Consider the following 23,457-nt stretch of genomic DNA (forward strand, 5'->3'; position numbering starts at 1 on the left):
ATTGTATATATGCCCATCACTCTAGGGCTATCTATCTTTCCATTGCACACTAAGTAATACACTCTCAGTTGTGTGCCTTGAGCTTCCTTCGTCTTCTCCAAGTTGTGTGTGTTTCTCTGCAACCCTAGTAATTCCAACAATTGGTATCAGAGCAGGTTGCGTCCTCCCGGGCTCAGTCACCAACAGCTCCACCACACGCTTGCTCACTTTCTCTGATTTCTGTGAGTTTTGGCGAGCGTTCGTAGGTCGACAAAAATTTCAGGAGACCTCAGAGTTTTTATTCAGGACTCATTTCGGCCTCCGTTTCCACTACAGGTAGTACTGCACATGCTATTTGTAAGAACAGATGCCTTACAGTCTTCTACGGTTTGTGCTATATAGCACGTGTTGTTCCCACTTTGTTTCTTCTCTTTTTGGGCAGTTTTCACATCAGGTGCAGCATTTACCATGGCTGACAACAACACAGATTGTGTTCAAGATGTTTGCTGGTGAGAACAGATTGGATGGGGACAATTACCCTATGTGGGCTTACATGATGCAACATGTTCTTGTGTCAAAGGGTGTCTAGAATAGTGTGCAAGGCATTGATGTATGTCCTGGTTCTGAGGATGTAGGCAATGTTGAGGATGTTGCAGGTCTTGTTGCAAGAATTGCTGCTATTAGAGTTGTTTTGCCTACGGCAGAGCAATCTCGTTGGGATATAAAGGATGTGCAGGCTCATGCATTGATTGCGTTGTCTGTGAAGCGCACCATTGTTCCTCACATTCCTTCAGCAAAAGCTTCAAAACAGGCTTGGGATATTCTAGCAGGTCTTTATGCAAGTCGCAATGAGGCTAAAATTGCTTTGTTGTGTAAAGAGATGGAATCAAAGATTATGCATGAGGAAGATGATATGGACACTTTCCTTGCTGGTGTCGAGGATATCAATGAGCAACTTATTTCTGTAGGTGAAGTCATTTTAGACAGTTCCCTTGTGCAGACTGTTCTTCATGCCTTACCAGATTCTTACCAGACTTTTGCTAGTACTTGGAGACTTATGACACAAGGAAATCCTGAAGTTGTCAAGTTTGATGCATTATGAACATTGTTGTTGTAAGAGTCACTTTCCAGAAAAAAAAACTAGACAACGTGCATTTGAACAGGCTTTTATTGCTTCTCAAAGAAAGGGTGGTAACGACAATGCATCCACTTCTTATGGTTCTGCTGCGAGTGGCAAAAATTCTGTTCCTAATGCTTCTGCTGGCAGCAATTCGTTTGGAAATTTTGGTGATAAGGGCAAAAAGAAGATGCGTTGCCATTATTGTAAAAAAGCTAATGATCACTTGATCAAGCAGTGTCCTAAGTTGAAGGCCAAAGAGGCTAAGAAGAAAGAGGGTGGTTTCACTGCAAATGTTGGTTCCACTAACGAGACCGTGATGCTGATGTTGATACAGAATGGGCTTTTAGTGCAGAGTGCAATTACAATCCTGTTGTCCATGATGCATGCATGTCAGTTGTTTCTGCAGATTCACATGTGTGGTATTTTGACAGTGGTACTACAAAGCACATTACCTCACATCATGAATTGTTCACCTCTCTCGAGTCTGTCCCTCATGAGAATTCAATCACTTGTGCCAACAATGCCTCTTATCCGGTTCAGGGTGTTGGAAAGATTGTGCTTACTACTACAATGGCAGTTCTTTCACACTTGTTGATGCACTTTATGTAACTGGGATCAAGAAGAATCTGTTGTTTGTATTTGCACTTGATAGACTTGGACTTGTAGTCAACTTTGTCGATGACAGATGTATAGTTCATGATCTCAGTTTTGGTGATGAAATTGTTGCCTCTGGGATTTTGTGTTGTGGGCTGTATAAGCTCACTTTGTATGACAAGTGTGGACAAAAATTTTCAAATACAGTTTACAGATTCAAGGGCTATTTTAGATGCAAAACTTTCGCATGTACGTTTTGGTCATCTGAATTTTGCCAGTTTGCTGCATTTGTAGAAATCTGATATGGTTGTTTCTTTGACACCTCTTGAAGCACCTGTCAAACATGTTTGTGAAGGCTGCATTTTGGGTAAGATGTAGCATTCAAAGTTTCCAACGGATGGTTCAGTTAGGGCCACATGCAGGTTGCAGCTTGTGCATAGTGATGTTTGTGGGCCCATGCAAACTCCTTCCTTGGGCAATTACCTTTACTTTGTGACTTTCATTGATGATTACTCCCGACATGCATGGGTATTTCCGCTTAAAGTGAAGTCCGAAGTTTTTATGTGCTTTAAACAATTTCTGGCTATGGCTGAAAATGTATCGAAATGTACTATGGGCACCCTCGTTCCGATCGAGGGGGGGGGGAGTATATGTCTCATGAATTTAATGCATTTTTTCTGGCTAATCGTGGGATAAAACGCCAATGTACAATGCCATATACGCCTCATCAAAATGGTGTTGTTGAGAGGAGCAATAGGTCTCTTACAGAAATGGCAAGATGTATGGTCAAGAGTCAAGCTTTACCACATTCATTTTGGCACGAGGCTGTCATGTTTGCCACTTATGTACTCAATAGGTGTCCTAGGAAAGTGTTGCACTCTATGACTCCATATGAAGCATGGCATGATAGAAAGCCATCTATTGAGCACATGTGTGTTTTTGGCTGTTTGGCTTAATATGGCTTAGTGCCATAAGTGCAGTGCAGAAAATTGGATGATAAGGCTGTCAAATGTATTTTTGTTGGTTATAGTGCTGAAAGCAAAGGTTACAGGTTCTATCATACGAAAACAAAGCGTATTTTGGTTTCACGCGATGTAGTGTTTGTGGAAGATTCTGTTCAACCCTTGCTGTCATGTCGTAGTGATAGTAATAGAGACAATAATGTAAGCTCACAGGACATTTATGACACTTTGTTGCCTCTTTTCAGTGGTGGAAGTTTGAATGTAAATTCCAATGAGGCAAATGTACAGCCTATGGGGGTTTCCGAAAATCTCCTCATGCTTTATGAGAAAGCTGACACTCATTTGGTCAAACAAGGCTTTTGTAACAGTCCAACGGAAAGCACATTGTATGTAAAGCGTGAGGGTGATGTACTTCTCATTGTGGTTCTTTATGTCTATGATTTGCTGATCACTTTACCAAATGAGAGACATATTGCTGAATTTAAAGCTGATTCGAATGCTAGTTTCAAAATGAAAGATTTGGGGCTGTTACATCATTACTTGGGTATACAATTTAAGCAGTGTGATGGTGGTATTGCTTTGTGTCATAAAAGCTACATAGAGACATTGCTATGTAAGTTGGGACTTGAGGATTGCATACCTATCGCCACTCCCATGGAAATAGGTTTGTAATTGAGTCTTCATGATGCTAGTGATCCTGCAGATGTCACTCTTTATCAAACTGCTATTGGATGCCTCATTTATGTATGCAACACGAGGCCGGATATTCAGTTTGCACTCTCACGGTCACCAGATTTATGCGTAGCCCAGAGTCTAAGCATTGGTAGGCTGTTAAGAGGATTTTGTGCTACCTTAGTGGCACTTTAGATCTTGGCTTGTTTTATCCCAAGGGGGGATCATTGCCGCCAGACTTACATGCTTTTTCGGACTCAGATTGGGCTCGTTGTTTGACATGCGAGTGTCCACAAGTGATTTTTGTTTCATGCTTGGTAGTTCATGTATATCATGGTTGAGCAAGAAGCAACCTACTGTGGCCACTTCAAGTTGTGAGGCTAAGTACAAGGCAGTCTTCACAAGTACGGTTGAGTGTGTATGGCTCAAACCCCTTATGGCTGATTTGGGTGTTGGACAGGACACTGCCAACACTATCTACACTGACAGTCAGAGCACATTGGCAGTTGCGAGGAACCCAGTTTTTCATGCTCGCACAAAGCACATTGAGGTGCATTACCACTATATCGGGGAGAGGCTCTCAACAGGAGAGATCAACTTGGCGTATGTGCCGACACAGGACAACCTTGCAGATCTTTTCACAAAGGCATTGTCTTGTGAGAAGCTCGAAGCTTTCTGCAAAGCTTTGGGCTTACTCCCCTTTGTGCATTGATCATGTCCTCAAAGCATGGCACTTCTCTTTACTCATGTGCTAGCTCTCGTTCACCGCATCACTCTAGGGGGTATTTGTTATCATATATATGTGGTAGTAATGTGTGAGAACACACTAGGACCGCCGAGGCATTTTTTCCCTCCTTTGGAGGTTTTTTCCCCTATGCATTGTATACACGCCCATCACTCTAGGGCTATCTATATTTCCATTGCACACTAAGTAATATCCTCTCAATTGTATGCCTTGAGCTTCCTTCATCTTCTCCAAGCTATGTGTGTTTCTCTGCAACCCTAATTCCAACATTAACAAAGAAGATGCTAGAGAATCCATCTTTTGCTCTATTAGAGAAGGCCAAATCTATGAGATAATTTAATACATTTATGAGACCATATTCTCCTACTAAAGGGATATTTTCATAGCATTGAGTAATATTTGCTGTATAAACCGAATAAATGGCAGAAGGTAGGTTTAAAAGGACTTCAGACGAGTTGCCAACTATCCGCTTGAATGTCTACTCTTGAGAAGCGTCTGACATCTTTTCTTTTAATAGCACATATGTTTTTGAGTTCGTCACTTATCAAATTAAGTCCTTCCGTGACATGTTTTGTTATCTTTGAAAAAAGGCAAGTGGAAGAATCTGATATCCAACGAAATTTACCTTTGTGACTTTTAAAAGTTGGGAACAGGATGGGAAGCTTGGTAATTTCTTCTTGAAATCCTACTTCAATCATACTTTTACATGTTCTCTGGACAATAGTATCCAGGTCTTCTGCAATGTAACAAAATTTAGTACCTCTCAGTCGGTTTTCAGTTGCTTCAAAGGCAAGCTTTTTGCAGATGATAGATGTTGTGCTAGATGCTTTATCTAAACCCACAATGAACCGTTTCGTCTTAAGTTTTCAAAAGGTTAAGGAAAGTTCACCAATGAGCCAAGTCATGTGGGAGTTGTGAAACTAGACTAGAAAAAATAGCCATCAATGTTTCTTCCAATTCTTGTTGAATTGATAACTCCAATTGGAGTTTACTGACCAAGTCAGCTAGACATTAAGTAAGAGCTTTTAAAGCAATATGAGGATTAAGTGGTTGAGAAGGAATGTGATTGAGCCCTTTTGAAAGGAGGCGTCTTACAGAGTTATTCTCAATATTAGAGAGATCGGTGGTACAAACATGCCTTCCTTCATTGCCAAATTCAATTGTAAACTCATTCCATAAGTGACAATCACATGACAAGGGCTTTCCTTTCCTAAGAAACTCATTAGAGTATACCAGATGTAGTATAGAATTAGTAAATCTCCACTCGATCCTAACTTGGCTTAGTAGATCCAAATTACCAAATGTAGAGAGAAAGCATTTGTTAAAAATAAAACGAGGTGAAAAGAATTCTAAAATTTTGTTGGCAAAGATGCAATGAACAAAAACTCCATGCCCACTGTCCTCGTTAGATATAAGATGCATCCTGCCAACCTGATTACATAGTACCTGCATTTACAAATCCAAAAATTGTTTAACAGGATACCCTCTGCCTCTCCCTCTAATCATGCTTCTTGCTTTTCCTGTCCCTCCATAAGAGTGAGCAGTAGAGGAGGTTGGAGTCAAAAAGGATGTGTACGAAGAAGTGGGGGATATAAGAGAGTTGGGTCTTTTAAAAGTAGGGGAATCATCAGCATCCGTATTAGGATGTAGCAAGCCTAGGAGAGTTTTAATACTAAGGTAGTTACCATAAGTAGTCAAAAGAAGCCCAAGTTTTTTTGCAGCCAGTTCTTTGAGAAGAGAAAGCATAAGGGAGCGAAACTGAACAAAAACCATCTAAGCTAACACAAGTTCCTTGGCCTGGCCTCCTAGCCAAGAGCAGAAAAGGGAGAGGTAGTGAGTTGAAGGAGTGCCCAAGAAACATGAGATCCAAGTTGTTGAGGGCATACCATATAGCATGATCAAACCAAATAATGCTACATTCACAAGAAGCATTAGGGTCAAGAAATCGATAAGAATTTGACATACGGCTTGTAAATGTTCCAAATAGACTCAATGTAGTACTCAAAATTACTTTTGGAAAACTCCATCAATCCCTTTGTATGCACATCAAGAGATTGGAAACCCCTTAATACTTTGAGTCGTGCTTCTGCAATTGAAGATGCTTGAAGCTTGGCTAGAAAGACCCATGTCTCAATAGAGATGGGAGCTAAAAAGCCTTTGTTGGGTAGGGCCCAAAGTTGATGGTCCACACCAAGTGATTTAATTTCAGATTGTTTGAAAAGCAAGAAGGGAAAAAGCCGAGAAACTTTAGGTACCATCTCCATTAGCGAGGTTTCACTGAGAGAACACGTCTCTTTTTGAAAAGCTTTGACACCATCTCGGGCCAAGGGGTCTCTGCAAATTAGATTGTTGTGGATAATGTTTGTACCAAAATGAATGGCACTAAAACAAACCCAGGGGTAAGACCACATGGTTTGCATAAGTAATTGTTCTATTAAGCACCTTCAGAAGAGAATTTAGCTAACTCTTCTTTGTGGGAAAATGTCATAGAAGGAACATCCTCTATGAATTCAGAGAGATCTGCAACCCCTTCTTTACATTTGTTGACGAGTTGGGTGAGGGTATGGACACACTTATCAAATGACATGGTTTGAATCAAGCAATTGGCTAGATCAATAGAATCTCCTACTATTAAAGCATATGCCAAAGGGTCATGAATGCATCTAAGTACTTGAAGCCAAGATTTAGAAAGAGCCTCTGTAGAAAGCTCTAATCCTTGAGACATTACTAAGATCTACATGGTCAAAAGAAATTGTTAAATAATAGACATATATGACTAAAGGTAGGAACTGGTAGCTTCTTCAACCTTCAACCGGCCAGGAGCACCTATAAGGGCCATGTGAAGATAGCCCCATCCCTCAGGCAATAGTCCCAAGAATAAATATCTAGGACAAAAACCTAGGGATACAATATAGTAACTAGGTATTTGAATAGTATCATTACTACCCTTGGTGTTAGGGGTCTGTGTGTTCCAGTAACAATATAGCATAAATACCAAAGAATTCTTTCAAATTACAAAAGAATCTAGAAACTATGTCAGTGAAAAGGTGGTATAATTCCCATTCATAGTACAGAACGGACTTTATACATAAGTACAAGAAGAGTTAAGAGCCTAAAGCTATATGAATCCACTATCTTCAATCCAAGTAACTTTGAAAACCATAGTTGAGAAGGTAACCCTCACCTGCACCCGTGGAAACAAAACAACTTTCAGTTAGCATTGGCATCGTACGCAAGTGATGCATGGGTATCCCACATGTTATAGATGTCGCCCAACTAAATTTCTTTCAAAGATAATAAGAAATAAGAAAGTCAAAGCTACTCACCTATTCAAACATGGTTTCATTTATAGGAAAAAAAGACCCTTTGCAGCTTCTTTTTCTTTGCAAGCTCTCATGAGATACGTCCAGAGACGAGTTTTATGGGGCAATTTAGCCTTGAAGTGGGCCACATATACCTGTTTCTTGATTAAATATAGTTTGGCATTAATTGTGGCTATTTGTTCAGGGTCAGTGATAGTGCTCATACGTGCAAATCTATACTTTGGACTCACCTATAACATAAAATGTTGTTAGTAAGTAATTTATACCCCTTCTTAGACAAACCATATGTAAGGTACTAAGTATAAGTGGTACACCCCTATACAACATATAGAAGGAATATGTCAAGGTGCCATATTTCTTCCAAACAAAAGGAAGCTACCCTATGAGACCTATCTACCATTCATCAATACTCTCAATCATATTCGACCAGAATCACTATAACCGTGTCTCTCAACCAAATATTTAAACCATGTACATCCACATTGAGCAGGGATCACAAACCTAAGCTGGCTCCAACCTTACCTGAGAAATAATAGTAAGATCAGTACCAATCGAGCAACCCAAGCTATGTATGGTAAAGTAGCACATTTCAAACTCCCAATATTCATCCAATCAAGTCGTTGATTGAGCAAGATTAGAAGGCCTAGCACCGGTCTCAGATGCTCACATCATGTACAGCCAAGTGAGCAAAATTTTCCAAGGAAGCATAATACTTAGACGGTATAGAATTGAATTGGGCCTGAATTGAGCACTAGTAGTAAGCATTATATCCAAGCCAGAATTACCCAAAATAAGAATACCTGCTGTGGTAATTCAAACAAATATACCAGGTCTTGGTTTTTACCCATCAGTAGGTTAACTATATCATATAGGTTCTTTCATCAAGTATTTAAAAGGACATCAATCAACATAATTTAACCTAAACAAAGATAACAATCAACCAGTATTGCAAGAGGATTCATTTTATACAATGATTGTTTAAAAAACTATTACCCTATGACCGGTTCATACCAAATCCACGCCCTTTGTTTTATACCTAGCAGGTAGGTCAGCTTTACCATATATGAACCTTCACCAAGTTAAAAGACAACCTTTAAGCTTTTTAAGCTCCATACCTCCTGTATTGTAGGAGGCTACTCTCCTTCCATATTAGAACAATCTGAGCTAAAGATAGGATTGTTTTTATGCATCAACACAAAACACCAACATTTTGAAAGGCATTCACAACCAAGGCCGCGGATACATGTATATTGTTCCCCTCCTTTTGATTTATCAATAAAAGGAAAGCATTTCCTAAAGGCATCTAAACCAACCGTGCCATAGCCAAAAGGGCTCAGTAGAAGTCACATTACAGTACATAAATGAGAATAGTACCAACACATCAAGTGTATCACACCACACCATTTGGACAGTAGTCCATAGCTTACTTGAGATGGAGTCGGAGTGGCCAGCTCTACAATAGCATGCTTATCCTTGCCTTTAGCCATATAGTCGATTAATAAACCTTACACCCTTGACGGTATAAACCCTCACAATCTCAAAGAACATAAGTACCCACACGCTCACATAGTACCAATGCTAAGTGAGCAAAACCGATCACCTTTATAGTGTTGGGAGTGAGAGGCCACTTCCCCTTTCCAGCAGTGTGGCACGCCATCTTAAAGAGGCATAGTAGCACCACACATTCCTTCTTAGTAGTGAGGCGGGCCCGATTTTGCAGCGTCCTTATCTCACATAGAGAATGGGTGAGGGGAGATAGAGCGATAAAGAGAGGGAGGCTAGAGAGAAGGGGAAGAAGATGGTATTAGAACGCGTAGTGTCGCAGACTGCACTGTCCATTGAGGTTTTATCACAGAAGAAGGCAAAAAAATGACAGAGCGCAGCCGCCCATAGCTCTTTAGTTAGCAACTAATAGCTAGGTTTTTATTTAAGGCAACTATCAACTTATCACCTACTGAATGTACTTCAATTAATAACCCAAGGCTCCGTAAGCCAAATAGTCCCCCGGTTAAAAATCCCACAAGGTTATTAACTCACCATTCCTAGTAATGTGTGTGTGTATGTGTGTATTTAATATAATGTAAACTTCTTTGAATGTGAACCACCAAACTTTCACTCTACCACATGGATGGTGTTCATTTGTTAGGGTTTTTTTAATGTGTTTATATATATATATTCAAACATGATACAAATCATACATTTTCTACTTTCAAAGCACTTTATAGAAATGAGAGGTTTCATAGGGAGGTTTAGAATCAACAACCATAATACCACATTATTATTTTGAGACATGCCAAGAGAACACTTCTAAGTAGTAGTCCATCTTCTAGAAAGATAAACACTTAAGAAATGTAACAATGTACTACATGAGCATACATCACATATGCTCAATTAAGGTAAAGTAGTAGTCCATCTTCTAGAAAGATGAACACTTAAGAAATGTAACAATGTACTACATGAGCGTACATCACATATGCTCAATTAAGGTATGTATATTCTTGACTGTTTTGAATGCAAAGGAGAAAAGATGTTTATTAAGATGTGAGGACAGCAAGGGATATGTGGAGGCTATGGACCCTTGCTAACAACTATCTTTCTTTGTCCTCATTTCATCTTTTTGCTACCTATTCTGACATGGTATCCAAATTCTTGGTGTTTTGATGGCCTTGGATGCTCGAGTGTATGCTGATTTGGTTTCTGTTTTGGACTTGATATAGAAAAAAGACTCTTGATGTTTTTATTCCTATGTTTTCTATAGTTGAGGGATGATTGGGTATGTGGAGGCTATAGATATTCACTTACAACTTACATGTCTTTAACCCTTTCTTACCTTGAACTCTCTTTATAGAGGGGAATGTGGTGGATGTAGGATGTGGAGCACTATTCTGGAGTGATGGCTGAGGATCCTCTCAAAGTTGAGCCAAATTGGAGTCCATGTATTCAATAGATCAAAAGCCTTTTTTTGACTTCATTGCATCTTCTATTACCTATTTTGACATGGCATCACAACCTAGGGTGCCTCATTAGCCTTGGATGCTTGCATGTTGGCTGATTTACTACCATTTTAGACTTGATTCAGAGAGTAGAAGTTTTCTATAATTTTTTCCCATGTTTACTCTAATTTGGGACTGATTTTGATATGTGGAGGCTACGGACCCTAGCTTCTAGTTTCCCTATCTTTTACCCTTGTTTACCTTGACCTCTCTTTACAAAGGGGAACCTCATGGAGGATTCAAAGGATCCTCTCAAAGTTGAGCCAGATTGGAGTCGAGGTGTTTGTTGAATTGGAATCCTTTCCTAATCTTCATTGAATCTTTTGCTACCTATTCTAACATGGTATACAATTCCTTGGTGTCTCAATGGCCTTGGGTGCTCAAGTGTAGGCTGATTTGGTGCCATTTTGGACTTGTTTGAGAGCTTGTTGTTTTCTTTTTTATGTTTTCTCCAATTTGGGGTTGATTTGGGTATCTAGAGGCTATGGACCCTCACTTATGACTTTTGAATATATTTTATCCTTGTTTACTCCAATCTCTCTTTACAGTGGGGAACCTCTTGGAGGATTTATGATGTGAAGCAATGTTGTCAAGTGCTAGAGATCCTTTCAAAGCTGAGTCAAATTGGAGTGGACGTGTTCACTAGATCAAAAGCCTTTTTCTTTGTCTTCATTGCATCTTTTTCTCCCTATTCTGACATGGTATCACAACCCTTGGTATGTCGACAATATTGGACGCTCAAGTGTTGGTTGATGTGGTGCCATTTTGGACTTTCTTTAGAGAGAACAAGCTTACTGCATTTTGCCCGATGTTTCCTCCAATTTGGGGCTAAGTTGGATAGGTGGAGGATGTGGACCCTCTCTTAGGACTTCCTAACCTTTTACCCTTATTTACCTTGATGTCTCTTTACAGAGGGGAACCTCATGGAGGATTGTGAAGAATTGTTTTTGAGTGCTAGAGGATCCTCCTAAACATGAGCTAAGTCCAGGTCTTTGCGAAATTGGAAGCCTTTCTTTGTCTTCATTGCATCTTTTGCTGCCTATTTTGGCATGGTATCCAAGTCCTTCATATTTGGATAGCCTTTGATCGTTGAGTGTATGGACCCTCATGAACTCCATATTGTTTATCCTTTTTTACCCCGTCATCTCTTTATAGAAGGATGCTAGAGTTTCCTCTCAAAGTTGAGTCAAATTTGGGTCGAGGTGTTGACTAAATTGGAAGCCTCTATTTGTCTTCATTCCATCTTTCATTGCCTATTTTGACATGATATAATAACCCTTGGTGTCCTGATAGCCTTGGAAACTTGAGTGTTGGCTCATTTGGTATCGTTTTAGAGTTGATTTAGAGAGAAGGAGATTGCTTGTTGTTTTCTTCATGATGTTTTTTCCAATTCATGGTTGATTTGAATATATGGAGGATTTGGAGCCTCACTTATGACGTCCCCTTATTTTATCCTTATTTACCCAACCGCTCTTGAGGGGAACTTCATGGAGGATTTAAGATATGGAGCACTATTCTCGAGCTAGAGGATCCTCTTGAAGCTGAGCCAAATAAGTGTTACCATATACATGTGGTAGTGATGTGTGTGAACCCACTAGGATCGCCGGGGCATTTTTTCCCTCTTTAGGAGGTTTTTTCCCCCGTGCATTGGATATACGCCCATCACTCTAGTGCTATCTATTTTTCCATAGCACACTAAGTAACACACTCTCTATTGTGTGCCTTGAGCTTCCTTCGTCTTCTCCAAGCTGTGTGTGTTTCTGTGCAACCCTAATTCCAACAATTGGTATCAGAGCAGGTCACGTCCTCCCGGGCTTAGTCGCCAGCTGCTCCAGCATGGGCCTGCTCACTTTCTCCGATTTCAGTGAGCCTTGGTGTCCTGATAGCTTTGGAAACTTGAGTGTTGGCTCATTTGGTGTCGTTTTAGACTTGATTTAGAGAGAAGGAGCTTGCTTGTTGTTTTCTTCATGATGTTTTTTCCAATTCATGGTTGATTTGAATATATGGAGGATTTGGAGCCTCACTTATGACGTCCCCTTATTTTATCCTTATTTACCCCAACCGCTCTTGAGGGGAACTTCATGGAGGATTTAAGATATGGAGCACTATTCTCGAGCTAGAGGATCCTCTTGAAGTTGAGCCAAATAAGTGTTACCATATACATGTGGTAGTGATGTGTGTGAACACACTAGGACCGTCGGGGCATTTTTTCCCTCTTTAGGAGGTTTTTTCCCCCGTGCATTGGATATACGCCCATCACTCTAGGGCTATCTATTTTTCCATAGCACACTAAGTAACACACTCTCAATTGTGTGCCTTGAGCTTCCTTCGTCTTCTCCAAGCTGTGTGTGTTTCCATGCAACCCTAATTCCAACAATTGGTATCAGAGCAGGTCACGTCCTCACAGGCTTAGTCGCCAGCTGCTCCAACACGGGCCTGCTCAGAATTTTGATTTGTGGTCATTTCGGCCTTCGTTTCCACTACAGGCAGTATTGCACATGCTATTTTGTCATTTTGTGTAAAATTTCTGTCAGTGCCGTTTTCTGCATTACAGGTGCCTTATAGTCTTCTATGGTTTGTGCTATATAGCACAGGTTGTTCCCGCTCCGTTTCTCCTATTTTTGGGCAGTTTTCACATCAGGTGCAACATTTACCATGGCTGACAACAACAACACAGATGTGTTCAAGATGTTTGCTGCTGAGGAAAGGTTGGATGGGGATAAATACCCTATGTGGGCTTATATGATGCAACATGTTCTTGTGTCAAAGGGTTTCTGGAACATGGTGTAGGGCATTGATGTACCTCCTGGTTCTGAGGATGTAGGCAATGTTGAGGATGTTGCAGGTCTTGCTGCAAGGATTGGAACTGTTAGAGTTGTTTTGCCTACGGCAGAACAAGCTCGTTGGGATGTTAAGGATGCGCAGGCTCATGCATTGATTGCGTTGTCTGTGAAGCGCACCATTGTTCCTCACATCCGTTCAGCAAAATCTGCAAAACAGGCTTGGGATATTTTAGCAGGTCTTTATGCAAGCCGCAATGAGGCTAAAATTGCTTTGCTGCGTAAAGAGCTGGAGTCGAAGATTATGCATGAGGAAGATGATATGGACACTATCCTTGCTAGTGTCAAGGATATCAATGAGCAGCTTATTTCTGTAGGTGATGTCATTTTAGACAGTTCCCTTGTGCAGACTGTTCTTGATGCCTTACCAGATTCCTACCAGACTTTTGCTAGTACTTGGAGACTTATGACCCAAGGAAATTCTGAAGTTGTCAAGTTTGATGCATTATGCACATTGCTGTTGCAAGAGTCACTTTCCAGAAAAAACAAGACTAGGCAGCGTGCAGTTGAACAGGCTTTCATTGCTTCTCAAAGAAAGGGTGGTAACAGTAATGCAACCACTTCTTATGGTTCTGCTACGAGTGGCAAAAATTATGTTCCTAATGCTTCTGCTGGCAGCACTTCGTCTGGCAATTCTGGTGATAAGGGCAAAAAGAAGATGCGTTGCCATTATTGTAAAGCCAATGATCACTTGATCAAGTCGTGTCCTAAGTTGAAGGCCAAAGAGGCTAAGAAGAAAGAGGGTGGTTCCACTGCAAATGCTGGTTCCACTACAAATGCAGCCATTGTTGAGTCTTCTGTGAAAGGAGACTGTAATGCTGATGTTGATGCAGAATGGGCTTTCAGTGCAGAGTGCACTTACAATCCTGCTGTCCATGATGCATGCTTGTCAGTTGGTGCAGATTCACGTGTGGTATTTTGATAGTGGTGCTACAAAGCACATTACCTCACATCGTGAATTGTTTACCTCTCTTGAGTCTGTCCCTCATGGGAATTCAGTCACTTGTGCCAACAACGCCTCTTATCCAGTTCAGGGAGTTGGAAAGATTGTGCTCATTGCTGCTAATGGCACTTCCTTCACACTTGTTGATGCACTTTATGTACCTGGGATCAAGAAGAATCTCTTGTTTGTATCCGCACTTGCTAGACTTGGACTTGTAGTCAAATTTGTGGATGACAGATGTACAGTTCATGATCTCAGTTTTGGTGATGAAATTGTTGCATCTGGCCTTTTGTGCCGTGGGCTGTATAAGCTCACTTTGTATGACAAGTGTGGACAAAATGTTGCAACTGCTGTTGCAGATTCAAGGGCTATTTCAGATGCAAAACTTTGGCATGCACATTTTGGTCATCTGAATTTTGCCAGTTTGCTGCGTTTGCAGAAATCTGATATGGTTGCTTCTTTGCCGCCTCTTGAAGCACCTGTCCAACATGTTTCTGAAGGCTGTATTTTGGGTAAGATACAACGTTCTAAATTTCCAAAGGATGGTTCAGTTCGGGCCACATGCAGGTTGCAGCTTGTGCATAGTGATGTTTGTGGGCCCATGCAAACTCCGTCCTTGGGAAATTACCTGTACTTCGTGAAGTTCATTGATGATTACTCCAGGCATGCATGGGTATTTCCGCTTAAAGCGAAGTCTGAAGTTTTTATGTGCTTCAAACAATTTTTGGCTATGGCTGAAAATGTCTCGAAATGCACTATGGGCACCCTCCGTTCTGATCGAGGGGGGGAGTATATGTCTCATGAGTTTAATGCATTTATGGCTAGTCGTGGGATAAAACACCAATGTACAGTGCCTTATACACCTCAACAAAATGGTGTTGCTGAGAGCAAAAACAGGTCACTGACGGAAATGGCACGATGTATGGTCAAAAGTCAAGCTTTGCCGCATTCTTTTTGGCTTGAGGCCATTATGTGTGCCACTTATGTACTTAACAGGTGTCCTACGAAAGCTTTGCAGTCTATTACTCCATATGAAGCATGGCATGATAGAAAACCTTCTATTGAGCACATGCGTGTTTTTGGCTGTTTGGCATATGCTTTGGTGCCACAAGTGCAGCGCAGAAAATTGGATGATAAGGCTGTCAAATATATTTTTGTTGGTTATAGTGCTGAAAGCAAAGGTTACAGGTTGTATCATCCACAAACAAAACGTATTCTGGTTTCACGGGATGTAGTGTTTGTGGAAGATTCTGTTCAGCCCTTGCTGTCATGTACTAGAGACAGTAATGTAAGCTCACAGGGCATTTATGACACTTTGTTGACTCTTTTCAGTGGTGGAAATACGAATGTAAGTTCCAATGAGGCAAATGTACAGCCTATGGGGGTTTCTGAAAATGTTCTAGATCAGCCTATTATTGATGCAGATTTACATGATGTACTTGATGAGGAAAGGGCTGAAAATAAGTAGGCTAGAGGTATGGCTGGTGCACACTTTGCGTGAGAGTAAATTGGATGCACCTTTGTCTAGTCGTACTCGTTTAGGCTCTCGCCATGCATCTTATGCATCAGATTGTTATGCTTTGGCTGTGTCTAGCTTACATGATGTTGAGGAGCCTCTGACTTTTGATGAAGCACAAAATTCAGAAAATTGGATGGCTGCCATGCAATCAGAATATGATGCACTTATAGAAAATGACACATGGACTTTATGTGATTTGCCTCCTACAAAAAGGCCATTGTTACGAAGTGGGTTTACAAGTTGAAACGCAAGCCGGATGGTGAGATCGATCGCCATAAGGCTCGACTTGTTGCAAAAGGTTATGCACAACAAAAAGGCATAGGCTATGAAGAGACTTTTGCTCCCACTTGTCTATGACTACTGTGCGTTTTCTATGTGCATTGGCAACTCATTTTGGTTGGGATGTACATCAATTAGACATTGTTACTGCTTTCTTGAATGGTGACATATTTGAGGAAGTTTATGTAACGCAGCCTCGCGGTTTTGTCATAAAAGGACAAGAGGACAAAGTGTGCAAATGTAACAAGGCTTTGTATGGGTTGAAGCAATCTCCTCGTGCTTGGTATGAGAAAGCTGACACTCATTTGGTCAAACAAGGCTTTCGTAATAGTCCAACAGAAAGCACATTGTATGTAAAGCGTGAGGGTGATGTACTTCTCATTGTGGTTCTTTATGTTGACGATTTGCTGATCACTGGACCAAATGACAGACATATTGGTGAATTTAAGGCTGATTTGAATGCTACTTTCAAGATGAAATATTTGGGGCTGTTGCATCATTACTTGGGTATACAATTTAAGCAGTGTGATGGTGGTATTGCCTTGTGTCAGAAAAGTTACATAGAGACATCGCTATGTAAGTTTGGACTTGAGGATTGCAAACCTATTGCCACTCCCATGGAAACAGGTTTGAAGTTGAGTCTACATGATGCTGGCAATCCTACTGATGTCACTCTTTACCAAACTACTATTGGCTGTCTCATTTATGTATGCAACACGAGGCCAGATATTCGGTTTGCAGTCTCACAGGTCAGCAGATTTATGCATAGCCGAGGGTCTAAGCATTGGCAGGCTGTCAAGAGGATTTTCCGCTACCTTAGTGGCACTTTACATCTTGGCTTGTTTTATCCCAAGGGGGGATCATTGCCGCCAGACTTACATGCTTTTTCAGACTCAGATTGGGCTGGTTGTTTTGACACACGAGTGTCCACAAGTGGTTTTTGTTTCATGCTTGGCAGTTCATGTATATCATGGTTGAGAAAGAAGCAACCTACTGTGTCCACTTCGAGTTGTGAGGGTGATTACAGGGCAGTCTTCACAGCTACGGTTGAGTGTGTATGGCTCAGACGCCTTATGGCTGATTTGGGTGGACAGGACACTGCCAACACTATCTACACTGACAGTCAGAGCACATTGGCAGTTGCGAGGAACCCAGTTTTTCATGCTCGCACAAAGCACATTGAGGTGCATTACCACTATATCGGGGAGAGGCTCTCAGCAGGAGAGATCAACTTGGCTTATGTGCCGACACAGGACAACTTTGCAGATCTTTTCACAAAGGCATTGTCTCGTGAGAAGCTTGAAGCTTTCCGCAAAGCTTTGGGCTTACTCCCCTTTGTGGACTGATCCTGTCCTCAGGGCATGGCACTTCCCTTTACTCATGTGCCAGCTCTCGTTCACCGCATCACTCCAAGGGGGATTTGTTACCATATACATGTGGTAGTGATGTGTGTAAACACACTAGGACCGCTGGGGCATTTTTTCCCTCTTTAGGAGGTTTTTCCCCCCGTGCATTGGATATACGCCCATCACTCTAGGGCTATCTATTTTTCCATAGCACACTAAGTAACACACTCTCTATTGTGTGCCTTGAGCTTCCTTCGTCTTCTCCAAGCTGTGTGTGTTTCTCTGCAACCCTAATTCCAACAATAAGAGTCAATGTTCTTGCTAGATTGGAGGACTTTCTTTGTCTTCATTTCCTCTTTTACTATCTATTTTGACATGGTATCCGAGTCCATTGCATTAGGAAAAGTTTGAACTCATTTTTGGGCCTTTTAAGAGTGCCACATCATCAAAGTTGTACAAAAGAAAGCAGCCCGGTAGACCCCTTTAAATATTGCTTAGAACCCCATGATATGACCTATCATTGGAAGGTTCTTGAAAATGGATTCTAAAGAGCCAAGGTCCGAAAAGTTTAGATGACTTCTATGAAAGTTATGCCATTTTTTTTCAATCAGCCAGATTTTGTTACCGTTACGGTAATCTAAAATCACCTTTTTCTAGATCTACATGAAGGCAATGTTTGATACATGCATGCTATATATCAATAGATAGCATTTGAAGAGTATATTCTAAATGTTCAACCTCCAACAAGTTTGGATCTTATTTGAAAAAAAAATTACCGATCCCCACTTTTTGAAAGCTATGCCACATCAACAATTCTTACAAGGCCCATTTTTTAGTCCAAACTTTTTCTAATGTGTCTCAATGGCCTTGGATGCTCAAGTGTAGGCTGATGTGGTGCCTTGGGGAGGTCACCTAAGAAAAATGAAACCTATCACGTGAGTTCAACAGAAGGGTATTTAAAGTTCTTTAATTTACATAAATATATAGACATAAGGATACTATTTTTGTAAATTTGAAAAAAACTTACAGATATTAAAAGAAAAGGGTACATTATATTCCTGAAAGAATTCACAAATAAGGGGTTTTACAGACATGTCTTGAATGCACATGATATGGTAGTTTAACACACAGTGAACCCCCCAAGTCTGGTTCTATTTTGGACTTGATTGAGAGAGAAAAAGCTTGTTGTTTTTCTCCCTACATTTTCTCCAATTTAGGGCCGAGCCTTTCTTTGTCTTCATTGCATCTTCTACTGCCTATTCTGACATGGTATCCAAGTCCTTGGTGTCTCAATAGCCTTGGAGGCTCAAGTATAGAGACTAATCTGGTGTTGTTTTAGACTCGATTGAGAGAGAAAAAGCTTGTTGTTTTTTTCCCTATCTTTCTCCAATTTGGGGCTAATTTGGGTATGTGGAGGCTATGGACCCTCGCTTAACTTTCTTGTCTTTTACCCTTGCTTACCTCAACCTCTCTTTATAGAGGGGGTCCTCGTGTGGAGGATGGAGGATGTGGAGCAATGTTCATGAGTGCTAAAGGAACCTCTCGAATTGAGACAAATCAGAATTGAGGTGTTCATTGGAAGCCTTTCTTTGTATTCATTGCATCTTCCACTCCCTATTTGGATATGGTATCACAACCCTTGGTGTCTTGATAGTCTTGGATGCTTGAGTGTTGGGGTCTGGTGATGTTTTGGAATTGATTTAGAGAAATAAGACTCGTTGTTGTTTTCTCAACATTTTCTCCAATATATGGCTGATTTGGATATGTGGAGGTTGTGGACCCTTGCTTATGACTTCCTCATCTTTGAGGCCTTTTTACCCCAAACGCGTGGTTCTCGTGCCTTACTGATAGCCTCCACCTTTTTGGGATCAATAGACACCCCTTCTTCAGAAATCACATGCCCTAAAAGAAATCCTCTTTTAAATGCAAATGTACATTTTGCTGGCTTTAATGACAATCTAAATTCCCTGCATTTCTGAAAACACAACCTCAAGTGTTCAACATGCTCCTTCTTCTTTCCAAAAACACTAAAATCATCCAAGAAACCCTCATAAATGTTGTAAGGAATTCAACAAACACATGTTGTACTGCTTTTTGAAATGTTGGTGGAGTATTTTTCAAGCCAAATGTCATCAAAATTCTAGCATAAACTCCCCATTCAGCCACAAAAGCTCTTTCTTCAAGTGCCATTGAAATTTTGTTTTAACCACTAAAACCATCCAAAAAACTATAAATCTCATGTCTAGCTACTACATCAAGTAGTGTATCACAAAAAGGTAAATGAAATGGATCAGTTACCATAGCAACATTTAGTTTCCTATAATCCACACACACCCTAATCTTTTCATTCTTCTTTGGAGCTACAACAATTGGTGACAACCAAGTAACTTCCTCCAAAGGATAAATGAAACCTAAAGCCAACAATTTGTCAATCTCTTCTTTATCCTGCTTGGAATAATTAGGATTCATCATGTACCTTTGTTGTACGATCGGAATTGCATCTACTTTCAAATTAATTTTGTGTTGACAAAATCTAGCATCTACTCTTTTCATATCTGTGTATTTCCATGCAAAAAAATCTTTGAATTCTAATAACAATTCCTTCAGCTTCAGTTTAATTCCTCATCCATATCTATTGATACCTTCAGTGTCTGTGGTTCCTCCTAAGTGTTCAAGTTCAGTTCCTACAATTCATGTGAGTCACCCTAACAGTTATTGCCATCTGATGTTTAAAGGCTCTCTCTGCTTGCTTTGTTTCCTCAATGGCTTCCACCTCTTCTTAATTTTCAATCTGCAAATTTTGCAACAGCTCATTACCCATCTTGTTAATTGATTGCTTACTCCCCTTAGCAATCACTAGTCTCTGATTTATTGATTAGTATCCCATCTGCTACCATATACATGTGGTAGTGATGTGTGTGAACACACTTAGGACCGTCGAGGAATTTTTTCCCTCTCACTAGGAGGTTTTTTCCCCCGTGCATTGTATATGTGCCCATCATTCTAGGGCTATCTATCTTTTCATTGCACACTAAGTAATACATTCTCTATTGTTTGCCTCATGTTTCCTTCATCTTCTCCAAGTTGTGTGTGTTTTCTTGAAACCCTAATTCCAACAATTGGTATCAGAGCAGGTTGCATCCTCCCGGGCTTAGTCGCCACCAGCTCCAACACACGCCTGCTCACTTTCTGTGATTTTTTATTCAGGATCATTTCAGCCTCTCTTGCCACTACAGGAAATATTGTGCAGGCTAATTTTGTGCAATTTTTTTGTCATTGCTATTTTTGCATAACATGTCCCTTATAGTCTTCTACGGTTTGTGCTATATAACACGTATTGTTTTTGCTTTGTTTCTCCTCTTTTTGAGTGGTTTTCACATCAAGTGTAGCAATTACCATGGCTGACAACAACACAGATGTGTTCAAGATGTTTGCTACTACTGAGCACAAATTGGATGGGAACAATTACCCTATGTGGGCTTATATGATGCAACATGTTCTTGTGTCAAAGGGAGTTTGGAACATTGTGTAGGTCATTGATGTACGTGCTAGTTTTGAGGATACAGGAAATGTTGAGGATATTGCAAGTCTTGCAACAAGGATTGTTGCTATTAGAGTTGTTTTGCCTATGACAGAACAAGCTCATTGGGATGTAAATGATGCACTTGCTCATGCATTGATTGTGTTGTCTATGAAACGCAATATTACTCCTTATGTTCGTTCAACAAAATTTGCAAAAGAGGCTTGGGATATTGTGGTTGGTCTTTATGCAAGTCGCAATGAGGCAAAAATTGCAATGTTGCGTAAAAATCTGGAGTCAAAGATTATGCGTAAATATCTGGAGTCAAAGATTATGCAAGATGAAGATGATATGGACACTTTCCTTGCTAGTGTCAAGGATATCAATGAGAAACTTATTTTTGCAGGTGAAATCATTTTAGACAGTTTCCTTGTGCATGCCTTGCTAGATTCTTATTAGACTTTTGCTAGTACTTGGAGACTTATGACCCAAGGAAATCCTGAAGTTTTCAAGTTTGATGCATTGTGCACATTGCTATTGCAAGAGACACTTTCTAGAAAAAATAGGACTAGATAGCGTGCAGTTGAATAGGCTTTTATTGCTACTCAAAGAAAGGTGATAATAGCAATGCAGTTACTTCTCATGGTTCTTTTGCAAGAGTAGAAAATCACCTATTTCTAATGCTTTTATTGGCAGCAATTCGTCTAGGAATTCTAGTGATAAGGGCGAAAGAAGATGTGTTGCCATTATTGTAAGGCTAATGATCATTTGATCAAGCAGTGCCCTAAGCTGAAGGCCAAAGAGGCTACAAAGAAAGAGGTTGGTTCCACTGCAAATGCTAGTTCCACTACAAATGCAGCTATTGTTGAGTCTTTTGTGAAAGAAGATTGTGATGCTGATGTTGATGCAAAATGGGCTTTTAGTGCAAAGTGCACTTATGATCCTCATGTCCATGATGCATGTTTGTCAGTTGTGTTGCACATGCTCAAGTGTAGTACTTTGATAGTGGTGCTACAAAGTACGTTTCCTCTCATCGTGACTTGTTTACCTCTCTCGAGGATGTCCCTCATGGGAGTTTAGTCACTTGTGCCAACAATGCCTCTTATCCGCCGGTCAAGGGAGTTGGAAAGATTGTGCTTATTGCTAAAGGTGGTAGTTCTTTCACACTTGTTGATGCATTGTATCTACCAGGGATCAAGAAGAATCTTTTGTCTGTATCGACACTTGCTAGACTTGAACTTGTAGTCAAGTTTGTGGATGACAGATGTACAGTACATGATCTCAGTTTTGGTGATGAAATTTTTGTGTCTGGCATTTTATACCGTGGTTATATAAGCTCACTTTGTATGACAAGTGTGGGTAGAATTTTTCAAACGCAATTGTGGATTCTAAGGCTTTTTCAGATGCAGAACTTTGGCATGCATGTTTTGGACATCTAAATTTTGCCAATTTTTTGCGTTTGTAGAAATCTGATATGTTTGCTTCTTTGCTACCTCTTGAAGCACCCGTCAAACAGGTTTGTGAAGGCTGTATTTTGGGTAAGATGCATTGTTCTAAGTTATTAAAGTATGGTTCAATTAGGGCCACATGCAGGTTGCAACTTGTGAATAGTGATGTTTGTGGGTCCATGCAAACTCCGTCTTTGGGCAAGTACCTTTACTATGTGACTTTTAGTGATGATTACTTGAGGCATGCATGGGTGTATCTGCTTGAGGAAAATTCTAAAGTATTTATGTGCTTCAAACAGCTTCTGGCTATGGGTGAAAATGTCTCAAAATGACTATAGTCACCCTCCGTTCCGATCAAGGGGGGGAGTATATGTCTCATGAATTTAATGCATTTCTTGCTAGTCATCGGATAAAACACCAATGTACAATTCCATATATGCCTCAGAAAAATGGTATTGCCAAAAGGAAGAACAGGTCTCTTACGGAGATAGCAAGATGTATGGTCAAAAGTCAATATTGCCACATTCGTTCTGGCTTGAGGCCATCATGTGTGCAACTTATGTACTCAATTGGTGTCCTACAAAAGGTTTGTTGTCTATGACTTGTTACCATATACATGTGGTAGTGATGTGTGTGAACACACTTAGGACCGCCGAGGCAATTTTTCCCTCTCTAGGAGGTTTTTTCCCATGTGCATTGTATATACGCCCATTCATTCTAGGGCTACCTATCTTGCTATTGCACACTAAGTAATATACTCTCTGGTATGTTCCTTGAGCTTCCTTCATCTTCTCCAAGATGTGTGTTTTTTCTTGCAGACCTTATTCCAACAATTGGTATCAGAGCAGGTTGTGTCCTCTCGGGCTTAGTCGCCAACTGCTCCAATACATGCCTGCTCACTTTCTCCAATTTCAGTGAGCTTTGGTGAGCGTTTGCAGGTCAACAAAATTTTTGGGTGAGCTTGTAGAGCGCACTCTGCTCAGATTTTTGATTCGGGCTCATTTCGGCCTCCGTTTCCACTCTATTTTGTCATTTTGTGCAGAATTTTTGTTAGTGCTGTTTTTTGCATTACAGGTCTCTTACAATCTTCTACAATTTGTGCTATATGGCACGTGTTGTTCCCACTTTATTTATCCTCTTCTCGAGAAGTTTTCACATCATGTGCAACATTTAC

The sequence above is a fragment of the Adiantum capillus-veneris genome, chromosome 18, assembly GCF_014529385.1.
Source record: "Adiantum capillus-veneris isolate H3 chromosome 18, ASM1452938v2, whole genome shotgun sequence".
Taxonomy (NCBI): Eukaryota; Viridiplantae; Streptophyta; class Polypodiopsida; order Polypodiales; family Pteridaceae; genus Adiantum; species Adiantum capillus-veneris.